We start from the raw sequence: 13,397 nt of genomic DNA on the forward strand, positions 1-13,397 counted from the left end.
TCAACAAACAAGCAGAATTCAAGGCAACTGATCCCCAGCGTTTGCCAATGGGAGGGAAAATTGATCTCGATAAATAACAACAAAGAGGAGATTACAGGCCACTAATCTACTCCTGTCTTGCCATGGTGGCTCTGTGTTAGGTCTCCGTCAATTCTGTGTACATAAAGTTGCCCTGAATTGCTCCTCAATACACACTAAGACCCCTCCCCGCTACCCGCTGAAGCGCAAGCAGTGAAGATCGGTGAAGATAGTGGTTCGCTCTCTGCGTTCGGTATGACTGGTGTCTGCGAGTAGGCCATTAGCGTGCGTAACTGATAACATACGACTTCCCCCATAAACGGAAGGAGATATTTAGAGTTATTTTGAATCCGTCAGAAATAATAAACGCAAACTATATCCACTTTGGCTATTTAAGCAATTTCTGTGATAACGTCCCAAGGGATTTCATGCGGATTCCAAATGACGACATAATGAAACCTAGATGCCTGCTTCCCTTATCGGCGTGGATTAAAACGAAATAATGAAACGGAGGGGGTTTGGAGCCTTGTGTGGTATGAATACATTATCTAATGGCCTCCAAAGGGAAAGCATGTTAATTCCACTTAAACGCGAGACCTTTCCCAGCCTATCTCCTGCCCCCGGCTTCTCTGAAGTCCTCCTTTTCCCCTTTCCTTCAAGTTGGAAATAATCACGGCGCCGCGCAAAAGTCTTTAAGTGCGTGTCTATCTCTGTGTATGTACGTGAGCGTGCGAGGGCGATTAATTCCCTTTTTTTCCTGATTGGAATGTGCCTTCCCCGACTCCCAGACAAAAGCACTCAAGGCGGTTATCAATATTCAGATTTTGATTTCATATGCGGACGTCTACTTTGGCACTGTGAGAATGTGGGTCATTTTTCCCCTTCTTAAATCTAACTTTTTTCTTCTCTATGAGTAACCATTATATATCTTATTACATGCTGTGATGTTGAACTAAGTCAGGGAGTAACGTTTTAGAGTCAGAAAATATTTTTATGCTACGTGAATGTCTAGTTGTTAAAGACGGTAAAGATTGCCTTAATATCCCAAATCACCCGTGCCATCCAGAAAACACCTTATTTGCCATACGTGAGCAGCTATGAGCTACATGCAAACACCAATAATATGAACATCTATTGGCACCCCCTGAGGTATTAATACGTGGACATCAACTCTAAACCAGATGGATACGCTTATCAATTAGAGGGCAGCAATAGCTAATTATTGCGTGTCATTGATATCCTTGACATACGAATGCATAGTTAATTAAACTCAAGCTATTTGCCCTTATTCATCAGTGAATCTGAGGTTTCAGAAGGTATGAACATATTAACAGAGGACCCATCGATCTTTGTTTAAATGATATAATCTGGTTTTGTGACGTGAGGGCTCATAATATAACTTTCTGCGCACCAACACTTGGCTGTCTATGTAGAAGTATTAGTAGTAGTAGTAGTAGTAGTAATAATAATAATAATAATAATAATAATAATAATAATGTTATCTTCAAACCGTAGGTTCCGTCAAGATCGCTGCGCTCTGCATTTGCGGAGCAACTGACTGTCCCGTCCCGGCGGGATTGTAGGCCTGCTTCTCAGACACGATCCCTGTCTGTACTGGTCCCTCAGTGGTGGAATGAACTCCCCACGGGCGTTAGGACAGCAGAATCGCTGGCTACCTTCTGTTGCAGACTGAAAACCCACCTCTTCAGATTGCATTTCGGTTCCATGTCAATACCCGCCCCCTAACACCCCTGCCTCTAGGTTTTGATGTTTATTCTATGTGTAGTATTGTGATGCAGTGTACTTGGCTTCCGTTGCTTAGTCAGGTTGCACAGCTTAACATATGGTAGGGCTTGTATTTTGTTATGCTCACACTCATTGGTCTGTGAGTGTTGTTAGCCTGGTCTGACACTGTTGCTCGTTTTACTTGAATGGATACACTTATGTTCTATTGTGACTGAAGTCGCTCTGGATAAAAGTGTCTGCTAAATGCATGTAATGTAATGTAATGTAGTATATCTGTGTAGGGCCTCTCAAGTACATCATCAAAGCACTTTTGTGTACACATTTGGCAAAAAGTGTGACAGGGAACAAGCAAAAGTACATGGTGTGGGGAAGACTGGGTTAAAATGCAAGAACATTGATGGAGTTTAAAGAAAATATTTTTAAAAAAGTAAATGATTGACATTTCACATTGAGGCAAAACGTATATTGTTCTGAGCTGCATAATTTTGTATGGACTGCAAATTGTCAGTTGCGTTTAGACGGACATTTAGAGCATTTGGGTCGTTTAAATGCAATGAAATAAAAGGGTGAACTCAGGTTTGAGTGTCTGGATCAAAGGGGTGGAGTCTAATGTAAGATGTTTATAGGATGGCAAATGGAGACTTAATATGTCATTGATGGGGGAGGGGGTTTCAATGACAATTTACCATAAATCCACGCTTTCAGGGCTCTAGTGATGGAGAAGACAGTTTTGCAGCCATCAGATCTAAGGCTAAAGCAACAACTTTGGTTGAGATCTGGGCAGCTAAATGAATAAAAGTGACCTCAGAGACAGATTAAAAATGAGTATAAAAGCAAACTGCTTCCTGTTTGAAATCACATGACCAGAAATAAAAAATGCATAGAGGACCATTATTTCCAATTTGGGTTGCAAGGACTGTATGTCTTCTACAGGTGCACTGCCGTACTTTGGACAAATACAAACAGACTGATTGATCCCCCACTCCTCACCCACAAGAAAACATAAAGAATAAATATCAATATTTTATCACTGTATACTATTTTAATCCCTTGTCCAGATCAAAGCAAACCTGTAAATTCATATCAGCATGTCGTACAGGTAGCACTGGACCCATTGTTTCTTCTCTCTGAACAAGGCTGCTGTGGGACTGACATCACACAAAGCAATGTTAGTTGCGATGATTCATTTTTTAGTGCATCTAATGACTCACTTTTTGAACATGCTGAAAATGGGATCACATAAAAAATGAGTCCCGTGAGAGACACACATGAGATGGACAGGTAGTGAAAGGAATCAAAGCAGTGTGGCCAGGGGACTGAACTCCTGGCCAGCAGATCGTGCTTATTCTGCACCGCAGACATCCAGTAACAAGTAGTGAGGCAACAACAGACAATGTAAGTAAGGCAACAGAAGACTGTGCCGGGGATCTTACATAACGTCAATCATAAAGGCTGAGGGAATGCGTTTGGCAAGACATTACATTATATTGTTCATTTTTAGATCATTTTTATTAGGCTGTATGTACACATCATTAAATGCAGGTATGCAGCTATTAACAATTATTGCAAGGCATGATGTATAGGTGGAGATAATAACTGTTGTATGCTGATATTTTAGCACTGTTATTCAGCTGGTCGCTCAATCACCGTATTGCTGCCTGTTCTGTACCTATGTTCTTGTTGCTCCTGCGATATATATTTAATGAATCTTGCCATGATGGCCTGATAAGCCTCTCGGCAGAGTCTCCTACATAAATAAATAAATATGATGCACAATGACAAAGCAGTCTCTTGACGTGTATTTGATATTTGAGTCATGGGCCATTTTAGTGTTTAAGCCTCAAGCTGGTACAACGGAAGAGCAGGAACCTCCATTTCCATTTGAAAAGGCCTAAGTCTACATCATCAAGCTTCTCCTGAGCACTTTTCTGCTTGCAATAATCATTTCACCATTTGATATCAGTGAATATGTTCATTAGTATTTTGATATGTACTGAAATGGGGATTAGAAATTTATACACTAAAATCGACACATCAGCAAGAGATACTCTTCAGTTACATGTCTGTAGATGACACAAGATTGCAAAGCAATATTTAACAAAACAGACAAAACATTTATAAGTATTTTTGAAAAAAATGTCCTGGATTACTTGAAGAAGTAAAGGGTAAGTGGCTAAAACCTCTAGATATTTATGCAACAAATACAAGAATTACTTTTATACTCTTTGATGCCATATTTCAACCCCTAATAAAGAAACCTCTACCCTATTTAAAATGTTCTCACCAGTGTTGTAAAATGACAAGTTCCCAAACAATATAAAGTTAACACCTAGCCCATACTTTCCACTCATATTTAATAATATTTTGTTGTGATTAATATCAGTTGGCATATTGGCTGCACATGCACTATGAGGCAAACTGTAGGAAGTGAGAGAAATGGGGGACATTGTGAGAGGGATGCTGGGAAAAGTTGCATGATTACCTGCCACAGACCATTTCCACGCCACATGGTGTGGAGGGCCTATGCAGTTAGGAGGAACTTGATTTGTTGGGTCGGTGATTAGTCACTTGTAAATTCCTTCCAAACTAATGACGATTAGAATTTCTATATAATGAACCTGACCTCTTTTCATCAGTGACATTTAGAGACTATATGTTTACTGATGCATCCTTTCAGTCTGCTTTCCCTATTAAGTGTATAAATGCACATGTAGGTATATGTGTGTTATCAACGTTTTCTTAACAATTTTAGCCATTTTCAGTGCAGTGTTGGTGCACATGATCCATTTCCCAGCAGTTGATGTGAATGTCTGGTGAAGCAACAGTGTTTCTGCTGCGTGTGTTCTAAAGCTTACTACAAAGGTCCTTTTGAAGCAACACTAATGTTGTTGCAGAATTCCAGCAACACTGACAAAATATTTGGGCAGGATCTCGGTTTGTATTTCGGGGCATTTAGCAGTTAGCTGTTTACAGAAGGAGGCAAACATCCCTTGTTGGGCTGGAAGTGTCCTTTCAGTCATCACTGTGAATCTGTTACTGTCAGTCAGCGTTGGGCAGTGATAAATGACAGTCACAGTCACTCACAGCACTTATCGCCACACAGACAACACACAAGGTGAAAAATAACTGCTGAAATGGAAATGTCTCTCACTGCGTGTAACTGGGAACCTGAGCGAAATATTAATCATTTGAAAGATGGGAGTGATTGAGAGGGCAAACACTTAACCTGTAAAGGTCCCATTCTGTATTTGCAGAAATTATCTTGTGTTTTGAAATTTTATTCAGTACCTCAGATGCTGCACTACATTTTTGCCCCAACACAGTCTGAAAAATCTTCCTATTGGTTGATTTGGGATCTGTTTCCACTGAATAATTAAATCCACATTGGTTAATGATTGAATGATTCAATTCCTATTTCCATTGCTTGATTTGAGGTCTTCTAAACAGTCAGGTGTGGCTAGTGTGATAATAACAATACTATGATTTCAATCTGAAATAAGTGAGGCACCCTACTTTTAACTTCTTGGACTTACAGCTCTGAGCAAGAGCATTTCACAATTTTTCATTAGGATGATAAGGATACAGGCAGAACTGTATCATGTTGATTAAACCTAAATAATCCTATAAATGCCATGCAGTATTCACACAAAGACATGCTATTTGAAATTGTATCAACTTTTGTTGGTGCTTGTATGTACAATAAGGAAATGTTGTCTTCTATAAAAATATGGAATACTGTCTGACCATTTAAATTCTGAAACACAAACTGTATTGATGGGAAAAACTGGCAAGTAATTTGGAATTTCATTTAGCAAGCAAAAACGTTTTGGCACTTGAGCCACCATTTGAACAGACCCCACCTCCTCAGATATGCAGATACGTATCCACAAACAGGCTGGTCCTCTTGAAACTCACAGACCTTTTAATTCTACCTCGTTGTTGGTCCTATAAGGCCGACATGGCATTGGTGTTTAAGGTATCACAACGCTCACAGCCTCTGCCAAAACACAACTCCCAGAGTCTGAGCTCTAAGCCTAGACCCGCATCACACCAAACATGGGGTCAGCAGGTCACTCTCTCAGCCCAGGTCTTCTGGTCCCAGCAGTCTGCCTTTTACTCTGCAGGGAGTCCCGCCTCGGATCCATGTAACGGATCATGGCCCTCCCCTGGGGAGCATGGAGATATATGAGGCTGTCCTTGAACACAGGTGCTGTTCCAGATCCGAGCTCCTCCCAAAAAAAAGGCACAGTAAATAGTACAGAAACAGAGAGGAAAAGAGGAGCAGAATACAAGCCCTCAGCAGATGTGGCGTGACCCTGGTGAAACATGGCCTTACTCTGACCAGCCTTAGTACCGCCAGATGTGGATTCCTTCATTTTTACTTCTGTTGTGTTGATCCCCCCCCCCCCCCCCTCTCTCTCTCTGACTATATCCTGTCCCAACCATATTAAACCGTAAATGACTTCTACTCATCAAAAGCACTTGTGTTAGTAAACACTCTGAATACTTCATTTCCACGGTCTTCTCTGTGCACTTCCTTGTAGACTTCTAAATCAGGAAACCCAATACTTACCCTTCAGTTACCTTTATGGGTCAAATGTAGCAGACAAGAACTGTATTTTTTATTACCATGAAGAGGTAGTTTGTTCAAGTTGTAACAGTGCCATCTTTACCTTAGCAACAAGCTCATGGAGACAAAAAACAAGTGAATGATGTGGCTGCAAGTAGTTTGCCTAGCTATTGTGCTCGCTAACATCAATAATTACCCTCAGTCATCAACATTAACATAATACATAAAAGGCAGGAAAGTTCCTATTAGTAGTTGGAGTTACCACAGTATTACAGTAAGGAAGAAGAGAGGAAGACAAAAAAATATCCATGTTCAGTTTACAATATATCAGCCCATACTACTGACCTTGTATGGGTATCATATCAGGTAGAGTTGTTCTAGCTGGCTAACATTAATTGCTTACCTAACGTTATTTTAAATTAAACTTCATTATGCTAATAATAATAATAATGATAATAATAATAATCATCATCATCATCATAATCATAAGCTGGGCAGTAGGTGCAATCAAGTCTCTAGAGACCTCACTCATCCATATTTTTACAAGGAAGAACAGACATATAACTTGCTGCACACGTCCTGCAGGCTTTCTATTTCTTTTGTACTGTAAATTGCTTTTTGTCATACTTTTATTCAATTACATAACAGAATTCATTCATTCATTTTTTGAGTTGAAGGAATATCTAGTGGGTGTAAATGTCTTCTCAGTGAAAAAGGGTGACTGAAGTGGCTAATAGCTGTCCATAGGCTAGCAGCATATGAGGGAATGAAAGGTTTCTAAATGTACACACTTTTAGTTTGGTGAATGCTGACCATATCCTGATGTGCAGTGATTATAGATCAAACAAGTATACAGGGAGCCCTGTGAGAGTAAAATCAAAGTGAAATTGTTGAATTATCAGCATGCCCAAGTAATGTAGAAAGTCTATATACAATACCTTTACTTTGCGGTATTCTTGATAATGTACTGCATTTAAAATCTGATTTTTTTATTCTTCTTTGGGTGAATGCCAAGGTATTCCCACAAGAATACATCTATTAGTGAGGTTTTCCATGAGGAGACAGGAGAGAACATGTGCTTGATCATCTTGTTACTGTAGATGTTCCAGGTCAGACAGTAGCAGCACCATGTGTGACGCTTATAGAGACAGGGATAATGTCACATATTGCTGCTATAGGCCCATGTAACGCTGCATACTTTCTGTTGTTTCTTCACAAACTAGTTAAGGATCAATCAATCAGTAATTGAATCTTATAAGGCAGAAAAGGTGTAGACCTCATATGGAGTCAATTGTCCAATGGCTCTCTTTCCAAATTGCTTTATGAACTTTGGAGTGTTTGCACACTCAGTCCAAATTGTATTAATATTAAATAGTGTTATGTAAACTCTTGTTGTCCATCTAACAAAGCAATGTTAATGTTTTCCATTGAACCTGTTACTTGAGTGATTAATGTGGAAAGAGCTATTGCTGCTGTTTGCGGGGATGGCCACCAGGCGGCCTCATAACTTCCTGTGTTCTGTGTCTCATTTTGTTAATGTCTTTCACCTGTGTTCTGTTATGTAAGCCTTGCCCTTTGTTCACACATTTACATCTGTCTGTCTGTGTACACTATTGTACCAAGCCAGTTTTGTTTCTCCCCGGCCTCCAGTAAAGATAACTTTATTTTCTTTGAGCCAAACCTTCTGTATCCTGAGTCATCTATGCATTCAGATTGTCCCTGCTCCTTTTCATAGTACATCAAAGCATTCCCAAATTCACCAATTACAATAAATAGTAAGACAGACTACAGCAAGACTACGGACAGCATATCTGTCTTGTATGGAAGCTGAATTCGTACAGCCTGATCATGATCCACCTGAACGACTGTAACATCAAATCTCTTCTTCTGTCTGGTTCGGAATACTGGCAGTTCATTAGGAATGATACAAACCAATTAGTCATTCTGTAATGAATGCCTCTTGAAATCCGTCTCATCCTCTGGTGAGATAAGATCTTCGAGCATGTATGTAGAGAGATGTTGTCCTTGAATCATGCACCAATTGTCCTTCATTCAACATAATCTCATGTAACCTCCTGCCAGACATTCATATATTGATGAATATTACAAAGTATTTTCAGACAAGACTCATGACTGCACTTTACAGGAACAACATTAGGGAAAAACTAGTTTTCATTGTCATGGTTTCAGTCAATTGTTTCATTGTCTTTGTCAGGCCAGTCATTGGATAATGTGATACACCTGCCTGATTAAAGGAATATCAGTGCTGGCCAGCTTCCCCACTATGCCTATTGTTCATATTGCCCACAATCAGGTAAAATTAAATTATTCCATAAAACCAATACCAATGACATATTTACACTTAAAATGTTTGCTGCAGGTAGGCTCATTACATAGAGGTATTTGCCATTCATGCCTCTCGTTTCTGCTTTATATTGGGGAAAAGGGGAACATACATTGTGCTTGCATAATATGAAACCCAAAAACTTCAGACAAAATAGCATTCATTCCTCTCTCAGCTCATCACTGATGGTATCTGAACAATTTGAATAACCCTTGCCATTATGTAAAAACATCTACATTGTCAACCCTCGATGAAGGGTCACACTTTGAACATCATACATGTAATTAAATACCTGAAAAAATTTGGTTTTAGCGTTGTTGTTACCACATCATATCAAAAAATACATCGACATCTCTCTAAATACTAAGCTGTCAAATCCTTTTAAATGGAATAATACAGAGATGTAAATCTACATCAGCAGATATACATCTCCCTATGTATTTATTTATTTATTTTTACCAAATTTTAGTGTGCATATTAGTTACCAGCCTTTTAACACCATTGCGTCGTAAAAACTATTAAAACTATTAGAAAGTTAGGTTGAGTAAATACCTCTATACGTAACTGAGTTAAAATCATTCCCTTTTCTGTGCGCTTCAGTGTTGGATGAAAACAGAACGTTGACGTCTCATGTTAAATACGTTATTATTTAAAACACGGCGGAAAAACAACACGAGAGGCTCTCTTCCAACGGAGTCCCTTTCGAGCTTAGTATGGTAAAATATAAGGGACTCTGTGGATCAGTCACTTTGAGAAGGGTGACCTCTTGTGGTATAGAAGGTAGATAGTGTGCACAATTTTGTAATAAGATCATACGCAGAGGTGTATTTCCGTGTGATGTGTGCATCCAGAAATTTCCATAGACACAAATCTCAAGTAAGATAACTTCGAATCATGGGAAGTTACTCTTTGTATAAGTGCGGACGAGAACATCTTCACGGCGCTGCTGTAAGCTTGGATGTATTTTTTTTTAACCTGTATGAAGTCAGGTTTTTAAGATTAACATTTTATCATTTTACAGACATTTGTAGTATTGATATGCTGTTGATAGCATCTCTGTCACAGTGATAATGTTAAAATAAGAAATGAATGCCTGGGATCAGTTAGAGAGGTGACAAGAAGTAGCATGTGCATGGCTTGTTTACATGATGAGGCACCATAAAATAGGGTTGTTGGAATGTTTTTCAGTTGTACTGTTATATACCATATTTGAACATCTCATTAGTGTTTTATCGAGTCAAATATTAGACAAGTAAGCGGCAAGCGGACATTGTCATCTCAACCGACGCAAGGATGCCTGTTCCGTTTTTGTTTTAATAACTGTAACATGTAGAATGCCGTTATTACATTTTGATGTTTATTGAGCTCACGTATTAATTATTTTCTAATTAAAAATATTTGCTAAGATTTTGCATCTGAATGTGAGTAAACGATAGTAGGTATCCTTTCTACGCCTACGTATTTGTGGTCTTTGGAATTACACGACCAGAGATCGCTTGCGTTGTACTTTTTTGATCGCTTAATGAATTTTCATTCATTCAAGAGATCAATGCCCCCATTAGTTGGCTATTATGAAAAAGAAAAAAAAAGATTTATATATATTTTATACTGTAGGCTATCAAAATGGGCTATCAAAATAGTCTGCAGGCCTTTACGGCCAACATTTACTTTGACGTGTAAACTCACTAAAATAAGACAAATGTAGAAAGTGAAAATGATATGACTTAAGTCATTTACCCTCTAACAATGCAACATAGATGCCCACAAAATCATTTGTAATACATATATTTGTACTGTCACCATTCATAATGGTTATAACATGTCAGATAACGTTAAGACCAACGCTTGAAATGCTGGGCTTAACTGTGGGAAAAGTGAAACAATGCAGAGTGAGAACGTCGGTATGAGAATATTTAAAAGGTTATTTAGCATAGTATCTTGATGAGGTCATCTTCATATAATTAACATCTTCAGTATACCATTACATGACTTTATTGTCTTTCTTTTCTGTATTTAAATTATATGGTAATATATCAATTTTTTAATCACTTGAGGTATACACATTTGAAAACAATTCACACAACTCCCATTTCAGATTAGTTGAACCTGTTGTAGTTCCCTTCAGTTTTCTCTATATATGTTCTCTGAGGTGAAAATCTGCCTACTCACATATAGTCTGTTATGTCTGTAGTGCTTACTTAAGGGTTATGTACATCTGTTGGTGCTAAAAGACATCTGATCATGTTTACAGCATCAGTCTCAGCACTTAACCCCCAGGTTGTGTACGTGACAGGCATGTGACAAGCATTTTATTGCTATTTACCTCTTGTTATGTACCAATCTCCCTATCAGGCAAGGTAATTAGCAAGAAATTAAACACATCCAGGATCTTTTTTAGTGGAGGTGTACTTCTAGTTCAGTCTGTAGGTTGTGACTATTCCCATTGTTACAAGATAAAAAGTTAATCATTCCACAAACAAAAAAAAGATTGAGTGCCATGTCCACAACTGTTTCCAAACTAGACATGTAATATGCTGTGAAATCTATCTGCTGGAAAGAAAGGGAAAGAAAACATCTGGTGCACATACTCTCCGCTGATAATATGATTGCAAAAAACATGAATGTCAGACTATGCAATGCACAATGAGACATCAAGTGGAAACTGTAAGTCCCTCTTAACCTACAGAATTCACGTCATGTAGGGTGAATACTTGAAAAATACTTCAATGTTTGGACTTTGTGCAATACTAACTGGTGGCTGAAAACACTCTAGCTCTGCAAAAGGGAAAAAAAAACTACAGGGGAGTATTTGTGTTTACTAAATTGATAATCCTGTTGTATATTTACATGCATGCCTATGTTTTACCTGCGTCTTGTGTGTAACCAGGTTCATCAAGTGCAAAAGCTCTACACTGCAATAGTCAAATGCCCCTGCTCCAGGCTTCAATGTATCTATTCATTGTGATGTGTCCAGAATAAGGGCATTAAGACTGAATGACATGTCCTATTTCCACAGACTTATAAATCCCTTTATGATGTTGTTTACACTACTATCTGCATTATAAAGAAAGCAAACTGGAAACATCATGAGATATTTAGAAGTAGGTGATATTTCTGCAGTAGGTGCAACAAGTTTCAAAGAGAAAAAAGCCATGGACACAAGCCTAAATAGTTGCTCATCTTTATTTAAACAATTCACATTAGTAAGATTCAATGACTTCCTTTGTCCGGACCAGAACACCCCCACCCCACTATCTGTTTATTGTACAGAAAGTTACTGTACTACCGTGAACAGTTTTTCCCCCCTTGCCTACAAATTTCTGCTACACAATTACTGTCCTGGCCTGAACATAATGCTTTTTTTTTTGGCAAAAACATGCCAACAGTTTTTGGTGGTGTACTCAAATGTTCATTTTAGATTACAAACCAGAGCTCTACCAGACCAGTGACTCCTTCTATATTAAGAAAAAGTTTTGTCCCTTGAGTGATTGCTTAAGTTCTAGACATTTTAGTCTGACAAAATGCACTTTCATGATTACAAAGAAAATCATTTTTGAAAAGTGGGCTCCCCTTATTATCAGGACCGCCTTCTATTCAATCCAATATGGCACTTCCACATCCAGACAGTTGCAAGAAACATTATATTTTGCCAAATTTACAAGGTCATTTCTGAGGTTGGCTTGCTTCAGTTATAGCAGTCTGGCATAATGGTTAATGAACTGATCACTAGACAAGAAACTTGTATGTCAAAATTCCAGGTAAGGAACTACTGCTGTACTCTTCAGCAAGGTACTAAATCTGAAGTTCTTCAGTAAATACACCCACTTTTAACACTAAATATCTAAAAGGTACACTTTGCAAGTGAACCTTGGTATAAATGTCTGCTGCATCACTTTTCAATATTGACAATGTGAAATATCAGCAGCAACACCATAAAACTGTTCCGAGTTCACTGTTCAGTTTCAGCACTGCCTCTGAGCATCCAAGAGCTTGAAGTCAGACCTGGTCACAAAGAGGGTACTTGGAAACGGCCACTTACTCTATGAGACAAAAATCCAGAGAGAGATGGTTACCACAGTGATCAAACTTGAAATTGGATATATTTGACTGAAAACAAAACAAAAAAAAACCTTATCGTTGGCGATCACTTTAGCATATATATCATGAAGCTGATCTACTTCTACATTTGTATAAACTTGAAATGCCTCCCAATAAACATTCTCTTTTGCTCACACATTACTATATACAACACAACCTTGATAGTGCAAAAACATAACCTGGTTTGAATGTCAAATGTGCAGATAAGAGTTTGTTAAAAAAAAAAAAAAAAAAGACAGGCTTCATTAGTATCACTGCAAACACTACATTTAGGAGTCAAATTCATCTAGATGTGACATCATATGTATTTACTGGAAACAGATGTAAGATGGATAACATGAGGGCTGAAGGAGGCTTTGATTTTCCAGGCCTACAGACCACGCACAAATCAACAGAATCAAAAACAATGACATCTTTCACACTCAAACAGGCTCAGCAGATTGCACTCTAGAGCAGAAACCTTTGTCCAGATGAGGTTCCCTGTGAGGGTCTTCGGCTGGACAGCACCTAGAATACAGAGAACACATAAACGAGCATCTTGATGCACTAGGGTGACTGCTGCCTTAAAACAAGGACGGTGTCTGTACAGTCAGGTCGTTAAAGGAACACATGTATGATGGG

This window comes from Megalops cyprinoides, chromosome 2 (assembly GCF_013368585.1).
Source record: "Megalops cyprinoides isolate fMegCyp1 chromosome 2, fMegCyp1.pri, whole genome shotgun sequence".
Lineage (NCBI taxonomy): Eukaryota > Metazoa > Chordata > Actinopteri > Elopiformes > Megalopidae > Megalops > Megalops cyprinoides.